The sequence below is a fragment of the Salmo salar genome, chromosome 06 (assembly GCF_965601325.2).
Source record: "Salmo salar chromosome 06, fSalSal1, whole genome shotgun sequence".
In the NCBI taxonomy this organism is placed as follows: Eukaryota; Metazoa; Chordata; class Actinopteri; order Salmoniformes; family Salmonidae; genus Salmo; species Salmo salar.
The window spans coordinates 63,526,134-63,539,487 of record NC_138296.1 but is presented as its reverse complement, the minus strand read 5'-3'; the positions used below and the strand labels follow the sequence as shown (position 1 = coordinate 63,539,487).

At 41.9% G+C, this 13,354-nt stretch overlaps 1 protein-coding gene across 10 annotated transcripts in view; it reads right to left on the bottom strand.

Moving 5' to 3' along the window:
* The window catches only part of LOC106607744 (TGF-beta-activated kinase 1 and MAP3K7-binding protein 2), a 73,461-nt gene that overhangs the window by 11,042 nt on the left and 49,065 nt on the right, over positions 1-13,354 (bottom strand). The gene's annotated exons all lie outside the window — the stretch shown is intronic.

Below are 13,354 nucleotides of genomic sequence, written 5' to 3'. Positions count from 1 at the left end.
GTCTGTGTTTTGAAAGGATGTTAATGACAAGGTAGGCCTATGCGTGACGCAGTGACAGGGAAGGAGGACAGAGCAGACCCAAACAGTAGCTCCCAGAACTGTAGCAATCTGCACATGAATGTCAGTTAAGTCAATGCCAGTGCTACAGAGGAGCTTTGAGGCAAGCGGAAAAACACTGCTTTACCTCTGACAGACCAGCGTCATTCACACTGAGCAACAGGGCCACACGGTGTGGATGATGCTGACCTTCTCAAGAGCACGGAATTGAGGGTCTTTTGACCCTGGTAAATATTTAGCCTAGATATACAGAGCCAAGGAGAATAGTGGATTTTCATGAGAATAGCACGGTGTAGCTTGGTGCATGTCATTCGCACATGCCCACACTCTGGAGCTATTTCTAACCGCACTCATTCAAAACTTCCTCTAGCGTGAGGCTCAGAATTTGCCATTCAAAACATTGCGCTGTAGGCCCTGAAAAACCTGCAGAGATTAGTCCAGTGTGGGTGGAGGATGAGCATCCTGGATTATCTCAAAGTCATAGGTAATCCAATCCATCAGATTGGATGTCAGGCCAAATGAAATCCAGAAGCGACTTTAAAAATATTAAACACAAAGTATGATCGTCTGATAAGAGGAGTGAGACATTGCAGCTTTGAGGCACATTACTCCTGTTGTGCCAAGGAATTGACATAGCAAGTAGCAGTGCTGTCTTATCTGAGCTGGAAGCATGTGTAATGTCATAACTGAGGAGATGTCAATCTGGATGACAAAACATCCCACCAGAGCTGATGATAACAGTGGGAGGAGCTACAGGGCTACTGTCAGAAGAGGGAGCCAGCAGCAACAGGGCTCTGGAACAGCCTGAGACTGACTCAAACGAGACCGGCTGGGATAACATCTGAAAACTGGCAGGATATTGACTTGGATGATACAATGAAACAACTAGCCCGATCGTGACACACTATTGCAATGTGTCCTCACATGAAAAAAAAACGTGTAAATCATGTTTCAGAGAGTGAGACACAGAATAACAAAGTCTGGGTACATCCTTTTCTTTCAGCCCAGGCACTCAAACTGTCAGTCAATGCCTTCTTTTGCCCTTTGCAATTCAAGGAAATGGAAAGTTTTGCAATCATACCAACCACACTGAAGAATTCATTTCAGTGCATCAAAAGAGCGGAGTAAGCAGCAAAGAGAGGCTCTCTCTGTAAATAAAAACTAGAGGAAAATAAGTTTGCCATATCACAGATTACATGTTTAGAGCAAACGTAACCGCCTCCAGCTAATAAGGTCTATGGAAAACAAGGCTTTGTTGTTTCAATCACCGAGCCAAAGCTGTGGCTCCTCAACACTTCTAACACAAATCTACCTAGTGTGATTTAGAAACAGGAGCATAGGTCAGCCCAAAGGGCATAGTGGTGAACTCTTATGATCCACCATTCAGGCTCCTCTCGTAGGCTGGGCTGCAGGACTAGTCTGTCTGTGGGAAAGGAAATTCACTACTTGGCAACTGACCCAACTACAGGTCAACATTGTGGTTAGAGTTTTTTGTCCTGCCTTCAAAAAACAAAAAAAGGTCCACACTTCCTTATTGCACATAATTACAGCCCAAAAAGAAAAGGCCCTGGTTTGGCTCAGCCTCACAGCCACTCCTGGGCCTGCGGAGGGAGGGAGCAGAGGGGGGGGGGTTGTCATAGGTCCTGAGAGGAGAACTGTGGAACCAGGGAGATAAATAAACAAAGCTCCCATTGCGGAGCTGTTATTCCCAGTGCCAGAGCACTGACCCGCAGCTCCAGGCTAATTTCTGGAGGTAACAGCCCCTGCCACGCTCTTGTCAATGGACTCATTCACTCAGTAGGAGTGGGTGCACCATAAAAATGTCTGCTTCAATTAGAGAAAGAATGTAATGGGTATTAACGATCAATGCACGGGAGCCTTAAGTGGAGAGATTGTAAACGGACACAGTGCTGTTGCAGCATTCCTGACATTAAAAAGCCAAGTCAACTAAAATGTATTCTAAACAAACAAGTTATAGCCTACTTCATCTATGTCGTTTTGGGTTCATATGGAGATGATGAATGCAACTGCGTTACAACCTGCGGTGTGTTACTTTCCTGATCTGGTGTGTAGCTGCAGTAGGTAAAGTTCACAGCTTCTATAAATGAGAACCTGGAGGGTTGTAGGTCCAAGGTAACCCTATTTGTGGGGATCCGATATCATGATATATGGCCAGCACATTTTACTCTGATTGATAGAAAATAGAGGCCCACTACACAGCCAGCCAGCCTTTCCCTCCATCAGTGCCCCGTGCCTAACACACCTTTCAACACGACCAGTCCCCTGGGTTAAACCAGCTGGTACATCTTCTGGTTATGCCATCGATACGCCAAGGCCATTACCACGGTGAAAAACCCTATAAATCCCATAGTCTTCAATCAGAGCAGTCCTCTGCAGCGTCAGGCACCAGGCAGCAACACGGCTTGGAATGTCTAACTACCTCGCAGTCCAGCGAAATTTAAACAAATAAAGGGACTAATTGGCAGTGGACGCTCTGAGGCCTGCTGGCAGGCGCCCCAGTACTCCAGTGTGGCCACATGGTACACACACACACACACACACACACACACACACACACACACACACACACACACACACACACACACACACACACACACACACACACACACACACACACACACACACGCACGCACCCTACCGTGCAAACACACATCTGCTGTGGGTCAAGGTACGACGACCGAATCGTTCACTTCAATATTTGGGGCCAAGCACAATTGTGAACAAAAGAGTGTTGTCAAATCCTCAAAATCAGTGCTACACCTGAGAGCTTCAAGGCCTCATTCAACAACCCAACATTTCTAGGAATATTTGAACATTGGAGAACAAGAAATCCTATTCAAAATACACTGAGTGTACAAAACATCAGGAACTCTTTCCATGACATAGACTGACAAGGTGAATCCAGGTGAAAGCTATGATCCCTTATTGATGTCCCCTGTTAAATCCACTTCAGTGTACTGTAGATGAAGGGGACGAGACAGATTAAAGAAGAATTTTCAAGCCTTGAGACAATTGAGACATGGATTGTGTATGTGTGCCATTCAGAGAATGGGCAAGACAAAATATTTAAGTCCCTTTAAACTGGGTATGGTAGTAGGTGCCATGCACACTGGTTTGAGTGTGTCAAGAACTGCAAAGCTGCCGGGTTTTTCACGCTCGACAGTTTCCTGTGTGTATCAAGAATGGTCCACCACCGAAAGGACATCCAGCCAACTGTGGGAAGCATTGGAGTCAACATGGGCCAGTATCCCTGTGGAATGCTTGACACCTTGTAGTCCATGCCCCAACTATTTGAGGCTGTTCTGAGGGGAAAAGGAATGCAACTCAATATTAGGAAGGTGTTCCTAATGTTTTGTACACTCAGTGTATATAAGTCAATTTAAGCAGCAGATCTGAGAAATATTAGTTCATGTTTAAAATATTTACAAATGAGTCCCATTTTGATGGACTGTGATTCAGACCACCTTCAACAGCTCGTCTTAAAGGGTAGGTAGGAAGCATGAGTTTTTACTCACCAAAGTAACACAGTGTGGTCAAAGACTTAGTAACTTAGTTGTTGTCACGATCTGGTTACCTATAACTACAAACATAGTTATGTTTTGGGGTTTTCACCTATTTATTAACTTATTTACGGATATCTTCTAAACTACCCACAATTAGTGTCACGATACCAGAATTTTGACTTCGATACCGATACCAAGTTTAGTGTAACGATACTCTATACCATCGTGATACTCGATACAAAAATGAGACCACAAAAATAAAAACGTATTACCCAAAGTCACAGAATGGCACTTTATCCAGACAGATAAACTCTCACTACTGCTCTGTTCAACTGTTGGGCATCTTTTGAGTTCAATATCATTACATTAGAACATTTGTAAGTCCATTTTTTGGAGACAGCCATGTATGCATTCATTAATAAATTATACAATCATACAATAAATTTGACTTTGTTTTTACCAATCTAACTACAAAACAACATAAACGGTAATAATTTATTTGAATCGTAAATCTCTGTTGATAAACTGGGTAAATCAACATATAGCTTAGGTCTATTCCCAATACAGGTGAATGCATATTACTCAATAGGAATATGTGCATGCATTGAGTTATTGAGCTTGTTTTAGCTGATTTCATGGGGCTACAGATGACAAACAATGTTTTCCATTTAGGACTTATTTTACTGCAAACTGCTAGGAGAACATATTATTTGTTGTACTGATCAACAACATTTGCATAGAAGAAGCAATCTTTTATTTTTATAAAAGTATGCGCTGTCTCAGGCAGTGGAATCTGACTTTGTGGCTATGGAATCTAGTGGAAACCAGACGGAAAGCGAGGGAGACGAGGAAGTGAATGAGCTTTGGTGGCGAGGGAGACTAAATGAATTAATCACGTTTTTGGTGACAATGAGCTTCGAAATCAGTAGATTTTGCGTTATGGTTAGCATATTATCACAAACAAAGTACTAGGGTAGTGAATTCAGCCGTAAGCTAGCAAGGAAAGTTAGCCTACAATTAATGCTGGAAGCTACCGGTGTCGTCTTGCATTGAAAAAGCGTTCTAGCAATTATGGACATTGTTTCAACATTTCTGCATTCTGTGTTGCATTATTCAAGTGTGTTAACATCTGTGCAGCATGAGTGCGGGGCTAACAGCAGCCCAGACAGCTCTACCAATGAATGAGTAAGTGGAGCAGGCCCTTTCTTAGCTCTGTAGAGGCTGCGTCAATACAGACTGGATCCTCTCAATCACGAGACACATATGACAGAAGTACTGAACATAACAAAAATTCTAGTACCTAATGTTTTGTACACTCAGTGTATATAAGTCCATTTAAGCAGCAGATCATCTGAGAAATATTAGTTCATCTTTAAAATATTTACATATGACTCCCATTTTGTTGTACTGTGGTTCAGACCACCTTCAACAGCTGGTGTACCTCAGCTCATTTTAAAGGGTTGTTTTTATTCACCAGCTTTTACTCATGTTACTCACGTAATGTTAGCATGTTGGTAGGGCTAACGTTAGCAGGCTAGTTGGCTAGAAACCTTGCAAGCTGATTTGTAACAATAAAATCATAAAGTATTTGCTTGTAAATTGGCTGAAAATGTCATTGAAACCAGTAGTCATGAGTGGAAACGATTGGTTTAATTTGAGGTTATACATTTAAAGTTATTTCTGTAGCAGTTAACATTATAGAGAATAGGCTGGCTTGCCGGGTCCTCCATATCACGTCACACCCCCGCAAAAAATATTTTCCGGCATGACTTCAGACATGACATGAGGTGTAACTTTGCATTGGGACTTGATGCGTTAGTATTAATGCCAATCCATAAGTTACATGTGGTTACGTTTATGCTACCTACCCTTTAAAGCTTGGTGTACCTCAGATTACATTCATGATGGCAACAAGCTGAAGCCAGGCACACCGAGGGGACTAACTCTCTCTCTCTCGCTCTCTCTCTAACACACACATGTTCATATTCACCCACCCACGCACACATGCTCACCCACCCACGCACACACACACATGCTCACACACACATGCTCACACACACATGCTCACACACATGCTCACACACACATGCTCACACACACATGCTCACACACACATGCTCACACACACACACACACACACACACACACACACACACACACACACACACACACACACACACACACACACACACACACACACACACACACTTCGTCTTCTGGAAGCATGGAACTTGACCCATTCTTTAACATAGATATTGTTTTGATTCAACAACACTGTGAGGAACTTTCACCTTCACGAAAGGATTTTGAAAGCTTAAGCCTGAATGGAAACTTCATTGAGGTGCCTGGTCTTAACAGAGAAGTATTTAAAGACATCGCAGAGCCTCCCCTCTCGAAAATAAAAGTGGTTTACCACTACATTAATGTCATATTGTTAAACAGAATGAACATCTAGACTTTAAGAGAGAACACACTGCACTGAATGTTGATGTGCCGATTATCCGGCGTTTGTTTCGGCTTGCTGACTGCGTGGTGTGTTTTGGGGACCACCTGCAGATAGCGTCCGACTGATGACATTTGCTCGCGTTTCTACATGTAGAATCGGTTTCCCTGTCGGGACCAAAAAATGATACTTTGAGTCAGAGAGCATGAGTGGAGAGCGGAAAGGACGGCCAACAAGACAAAAAAGAGGCTACTTTTCCCAGTGACATCCACCCCCTTACAGCTTGCTAAATGAGACAGTCACACTTCATATGCAATGTAGGCAATGGGATGGTAGCTAGCTAAGTGCGCAATGCACACAACACTAAATAATTACTCCAAGCTAGCTAGCTGGCCACTGTAGCTCCAGGTAACTACCAAAATAATGGAAACACTTGAATAAATGAGGGATACAAAGTATATTGAAAGCAGGTGCTTCCACACGTGTGGTTCCTGAGCTAATTAAGCAAATAACATCATGCTTAGGGTCATGTATAAAAATGCTGGGCATGCCATTATTTTGGCTACCATGGCTATGCCCCCATAGGATGACAATGCCCCCATCCACAGGGCACGAGTGGTCACTGAACGGTTTGATGAGAATGAAAACATATTTAAACCATATGCCATGATCGTTTCAGTCACCAGATCTCAAACACTTATGGGAGATTCTGGAGTGGCACCTGAGACAGCCTTTTCCACCACCATCAACAAAACACCAAATTATGGAATTTCTCATGGAAGAATGGTGTTGCATCCCTCTGAAGGTGCATTGAAGCTGTTCTGGCTCTTGGTGGCCCAACATCCTATTAAGACACTTTATGTTGGTGTTTCCTTTATTTTAGCAGTTACTTTTAGTATTGACATTATAATTAAATCACAATGGATTAGTTTCCATGAAGTAGCTGCCTGTGTTAACTGCCAAGAGTTACTGAAGTGTCTTTGGCTAGCTAGCAATTATTTAAATTTTTTATTTAACTAGGCAAGTCAGTTAAGAACAAATTCTTATTTTCAATGACAGCCTAGGAACATTGGGTTAACTGCCTTGTTCAGGGGCAGAACAACAGATTTGTACCTTGTCAGCTCGGGGATTCAAACTTGCAATCTTTCGGTTACTAGTCCAACACTCTAACCACTAGGCTACCCTGCGTTGTTCTAGCTAGCGAATTACATGCTAACCGTTTAGCTAGCAAAAAATGTGGCTATGGGCTGGCATTGGCAGTATGGGATTATGTATAGGGAATTAAATTGTTTCTTTGTCATCTTGCTAATAAGTTATCTAGCTGTGGCTATCTGTCTAGAATCAACATTAGTGCAGCAAGCTAGTTAGCTAACATTGGCTACCTACAAAGCAACACATACAGGGAAACTAAGCTTAAGAATGCAACGCTACTGCCACCTTCTGGTTTGGAGCGTTTTAACAAGGCTGTCGGCTTCAAGGTCTGTGCTATGTGAACACAAACTGATTGACTGCCAACCCTCTGTTCGGAGGTGCTAAGTACTCTCGGCAAGAAAATGTTTGGCAATCCTACCGGTGTGACTCAGCCCTAATAGAAAGTACGATCACATGACTACATTTTTAACATGAAAACTAAAACCAGACTGTCTCATATAGAATTCGTATCTAGAATCTCTTACCAAACTAATATTTATCTACACAACAGTATGATTCTGCAGGTTTTTTCATCTATGTATATTGTCACTTTAAATGTAAGCATTTTTTAGCACACATGCACAGTGCACAAATGCATATCGTTTTAAATCTCTCTGTCATTATGGATAAAAACCAATCTACTGTATAACCCAACAAATTGATTAACAACATGTAGACTAGACCTACATGTAGGCTAAGCTTACATGTTCCCATTTCACATACACGCGAGTAACTGAAGAGCTTTTGTTCCAAGCAAGGTCTTCAAACACTACCATACTCAACTGTGCCATGAAGCTGGGGCCTCACGCTGCACATAGAACTGTTGGATCAGCTCAGCTTGGCACTTCCGTTGGAAGACAGGCTGATCTTTTAGTTGCCCACAAACAGGGGTAGACGGTGCTGAATAAAAAAATGATTCAGCACCACAGCCTGCAGCTGGTGGTTGATTGGAAGCAGGCAAGGGCACCAGCTCCCCAGGTCGACCAACCCTTCCCTCTCTGGGCAACGTGGGAAACTGTGAGGTCTCACAAACACAGATGAACCTGAACCTCCATTACACTTCTTGTCTTAGTGAGCATTCAAATGGGTTGTCAATTTTCACTGTTTGTTTTCCTCTGTAAACAATGTAAATAACATGGAAAAGCTGCCTGGCAGGTTGTGTCTTTCCTGACCGTATAAGGAATTAGCAGGAGGGGAAGGGGGGATTTAAAAGCGGTAAGTGGGTGATGCTCTCTTCCAGGCGCTTGCTGCAGCTTGCTTTTCAGTGTGTGTGTCTCTCTTACACAACAGGCTCAATCACTGGTTCATTCCCTCCACCTCCTCCCTCCCCTTACTCTGCTCCTTCCCCACCTCTTTAACACAACATTTCTGTGGGCAACAAAATGCTGAGTTCACCTAGCAGCCACTTGGAAGTGGAAATGCTGTTGCATTCCATCAATGAGTATGACAACTGGGTTTAACCTGCAGTTATCTGGATACAAGGGGTAACTGGATTGTGGGCAGGGTAATCTTTATTTATGTTAAATTTTTTTATTTAGCCTTTATTTAACTAGGCAAGTCAGTTAAGAACAAATTCTTATTTACAATGACGGCCTTCCAAAAGGCAAAATGTATCCTGCGGGGAAGGGGGCTGGTATTAAATATAAAAATATAAGACAAAACACACATCACGACGAGAGACACCACACCACCACATAAAGAGAGACCTAAGACAACAACATAGCATGGCAGCAACACATGACAACACAGCATGGTAACAACACCACATGACAACAAAATAGTAGCAACACAACATGGCAGCAGCACAACATGGTAGCAGCACAAAACATGGTACAAACATTATTGGGCACAGACAACAGCACAAAGGCAAGAAGGTAGAGACGATAATACATCACTCGAAGCAGCCACAACCCAGACTACACATGACAACACAGCATGGTAACAACACCACATGACAACAAAATAGTAGCAACACAACATGGCAGCAGCACAACATGGTAGCAGCACAAAACATGGTACAAACATTATTGGGCACAGACAACAGCACAAAGGCAAGAAGGTAGAGACGATAATACATCACTCGAAGCAGCCACAACCCAGACTATTTGCATTGCGTCCCACCCGTGGTGCACTCCATCAACAGCAGGTGCATTTCAAGAGCGGCAAATTTGAATCCAAATAAATGTCAAAATTCAAATTTTTCAAACATACAACTATTTTACACCCTTTGAAAGATAAACATCTCCTTAATCTAACCACGTTTTACGATTTCAAAAAGGTTTTACGGCGAAAGCATAAATTTAGAGTATGTTAGGACAGTACATTTACAAGAGTTGTGTGTAATGTTTTGTCAATTCAAAGACAGGGTCACCAAAACCATAAAACCAGCTAAAATGATGCACTAACCTTTTACAATCTCCATCAGATGACACTCCTAGGACATTATGTTAGACAATGCATGCATTTTTAGTTCTATCAAGTTCATATTTATATCCAAAAACAGCGTTTTACTATGGCATTGATGTTGAGGAAATCGTTTCCCTCCAATAACCGGCAGTCAAGTCAGCACCACAAATTAAATAATTAAAATTAGAAAACATTGGTAAAATATTATATTGTCATTTAAAGAATTATAGATTTACATCTCTTGAACGCAATCAACTTGCCAGATTTAAAAATAACCTTACTGGGAAATCACACTTTGCAATAATCTGAGCACTGCGCCCAGAAAAATACGCGTTGCGATACAGACTAGCCGTCATGTTGGGGAGATCTAAAATCGAAAATACTATGTAAATAATCCATTACCTTTGATTCTCTTCATCAGATGTCACTTCCAGGTATCACAGGTCCATAACGAATGTAGTTTTGTTCAAAAAAGCTCATCATTTATGTCCAAAAATCTCCGTCTTGTTAGCACATGATCTAAGCCCGCCGGACTTCACTTCATGAACGAGGGGAAAAAATATATTTACGTTCGTTCAAACATGTCAAACGTTGTATAGCATAAATCATTAGGGCCTTTTTTAACCAGAACATGAATAATATTCAAGGTGGACGAATGCATTCTCTTTTATAACGTATTGGAACGAGGGTACCCAACATGAACTCGCGCGCCAGGTGTCTAATGGGCCATCATCGTTCCATGGCTCTTGTTCGGTCAGATCTCCCTCCAGAAGACTCAAAACACTTTGTAAAGGCTGGTGACATCTAGTGGAAGCAATAGGAAGTGCCAAAATATTCCTCAGCCCCTGTGTTTTTCAATGGCATAGGTTTAAAGGTAATACAACACATCAGGTATCCACTTCCTGTCAGAAAATGTCTCAGGGTTTTGCCTGCCAAATGAGTTCTGTTATACTCACAGACACCATTCAAACAGTTTTAGAAACTTTAGAGTGTTTTCTATCCATATATAATAAGTATATGCATATTCTAGTTACTGGGTAGGATTAGTAACCAGATTAAATCGGGTAAAAAAAATTATCCAGCCGTGCAAATACTGCCCCCTAGCCCTAACAGGTTAACCCAATGTTCCTAGGCTGTCATTGAAAATAAGAATTTGTTCTTAACTGACTTGCCTAGTTAAATAAAGGTAAAAAATTATGCTGCTACTCTATGCATAGTCACTTTAATAACTCTATGTACATATTACCTCAACTAACTGGTGCCCCTGCACATTGACTCTGTACCGGTATATAGTCTCGCTATTCTTATTTTACTGCAGTTCTTTAATTACTTGATACTTTTATTTGTTATTCTTATCTGTATTTTTTAAAACTGCATTGTTGGTTAGGGGCTCGTAAGTAAGCATTTCACTGTTGTATTCAGCGCATGTGACAAATAAAATTTGATTTGATTTGACTATCAGTATTAGTGTCCATGATTGAGTCTTTGAATGAAGAGATTGAGATAAAACTGTCCAGTTTGAGTGTTTTTTTGCAGCTCGTTCCAGTCACTAGCTGCAGCGAACTGAAAAGAGGAGCGACCCAGGGATGTGTGTGCTTTGGAGACCTTTAACAGAATGTGACTGGCAGAACGGGTGTTGCATGTGGAGGATGAGGGCTACAGTAGGTATCTCAGATAGGGGGGAGTGAGGCCTAAGAGGGTTTTATAAATAAACATAAACCAGTGGGTCTTGCGATGGGTATACAGAGATGACCAGTTTACAGAGGAGTATAGAATGCAGTGATGTGTCCTATAAGGAGCATTGGTGGCAAATCTGATGGCTGAATGGTAAAGAACATCTAGCTGCTCGAGAGCGTCTCCGTAATCTAGCATTGGTAGGATGGTCATCTGAATCAGGGTTAGTTGGCAGCTGGGGTGAAAGAGGAGCGATTACGATAGAGGAAACCAAGTCTAGATTTAACTTTAGCCTGCAGCTTTGATATGTGCTGAGAGAAGGACAGTGTACCGTCTAGCCATACTCCCAAGTACTTGTATGAGGTGACTACCTCAAGCTCTAAACCCTTAGAGGCAGTAATCACACCGGTGGGGAGAGGGGTATTCTTCTTACCAAACCACATTACCTTTGTTTTGGAGGTGTTCAGAACAACGTTAAGGGCAGAGAAACCTTGTTGGACACTATGAAAACTTTGTTGTAGATCGTTTAACACAAAATCCGGGGAGGGACCAGCTGAGTATAAGACTGTATCATCTGCATATAAATGGATGAGAGAGCTTCCTACTGCCTAAGCTATGTTGTTGTTGTAAACTGAGAAGAGCGTGGGGCCTAGGATCGAGCTTTGGGGTACTCCCTTGGTGACAGGCAGTGGCTGAGACAGCAGATGTTCTGACTTTATACACTGCACTCTTTGAGAGAGGTAGTTAGCAAATCAGGCCAGAGGCCCCTCAGAGACACCAATACTCCTTAGCCGGCCCACAAGAATGGAAAGGTCTATCGTATCAAAAGCTTTGGCCAAGTTAATAAAAATAGCAGCACATTTAAGTCATTTAGCATTTAGCACAACATTGCTTAGAATCAAGAGCAATAGTGACATCATGTAGGACCTCTAAGGTTGCAGTGACACATCCATAACCTGAGCGGAAACCAGACTGCATACCAGAGAGAATACTATAGACATCAAGAAAGCCAGTCAGTTGATTATTGACAAGTTTTTCCAACACTTTTGATAAACAGGGCTAAATAGAAATTGGCTTATAACAGTTAGGATCAGCTTGATCTCCCCCTTTAAATAAAGGACACACCGTGGCTGCCTTCCAAGCAATGGGAACCTCCCCAGAGAGGAGAGACAGGTTAAAAAGGTCAGAGATAGGCTTTGCGATGATAGGGGCTGCAACCTTAAAGAAGAAAGGATCTAAACCATCTGACCCAGATGTTTTTTTTGGGGTCAAGTTTAAGGAGCTCCTTGAGCACCTCAGACTCAGTGACAGCCTGCATTTAACATTGTATAAGCTACAATCTTGATCCCTATGGACAATAAACCCAACAATACTATATCAGAGCATAATAATGTTAAGGCATATTATGACAAGACGTTGTTGGAAAACTAGAAACCGGTCTTAACTAGATATTTGTGCCCTCACTTTGCTCAGCCCATTAGGCAGGGCTCCAGACTGCGACCATTTAGTTAGCTTCTTCCAAAATCAAGCTTTGCTTGGTAACAGCAGAGAATCCCCTCCTGGATCAAAAGCCTTGCTGTCAAATATTTGTTTTGTGCATGCAGTAATGACCTGGCCTCCACAATCACCCAACCTCAACCCAATTGAGATGGTTTGGGATGAGTTGGACCGCAGAGTGAAGGAAAAGCAGCCAAGTGCTCAGCATATGTGGGAACTCCTTCAAGAATTTCAGTTGAAGCTGGTTGAGAGAATGCCAAGAGTGTGCAAAGCTGTCATCAAAGCAAAGGGTGGCTACTTTGAACAATCTCAAATATAAAATATATTTTGATTTGTTTAACACTTTTTTGGTTACTACATGATTCCATATGTGTTATTTCATAGTTTTGATGTCTTCACTATTATTCTACAATGTAGAAAATAGTAAAGATAAAGAAAAATCCTGGAATTAGTAGGTGTCCAAACGTTTGACTGGTACTGTAAATACAATAGCCTAATTGTCAACCCAAAATGCATGACAATCACTGGATTACGTTGCGCATACAAATATTTTTTATCACAA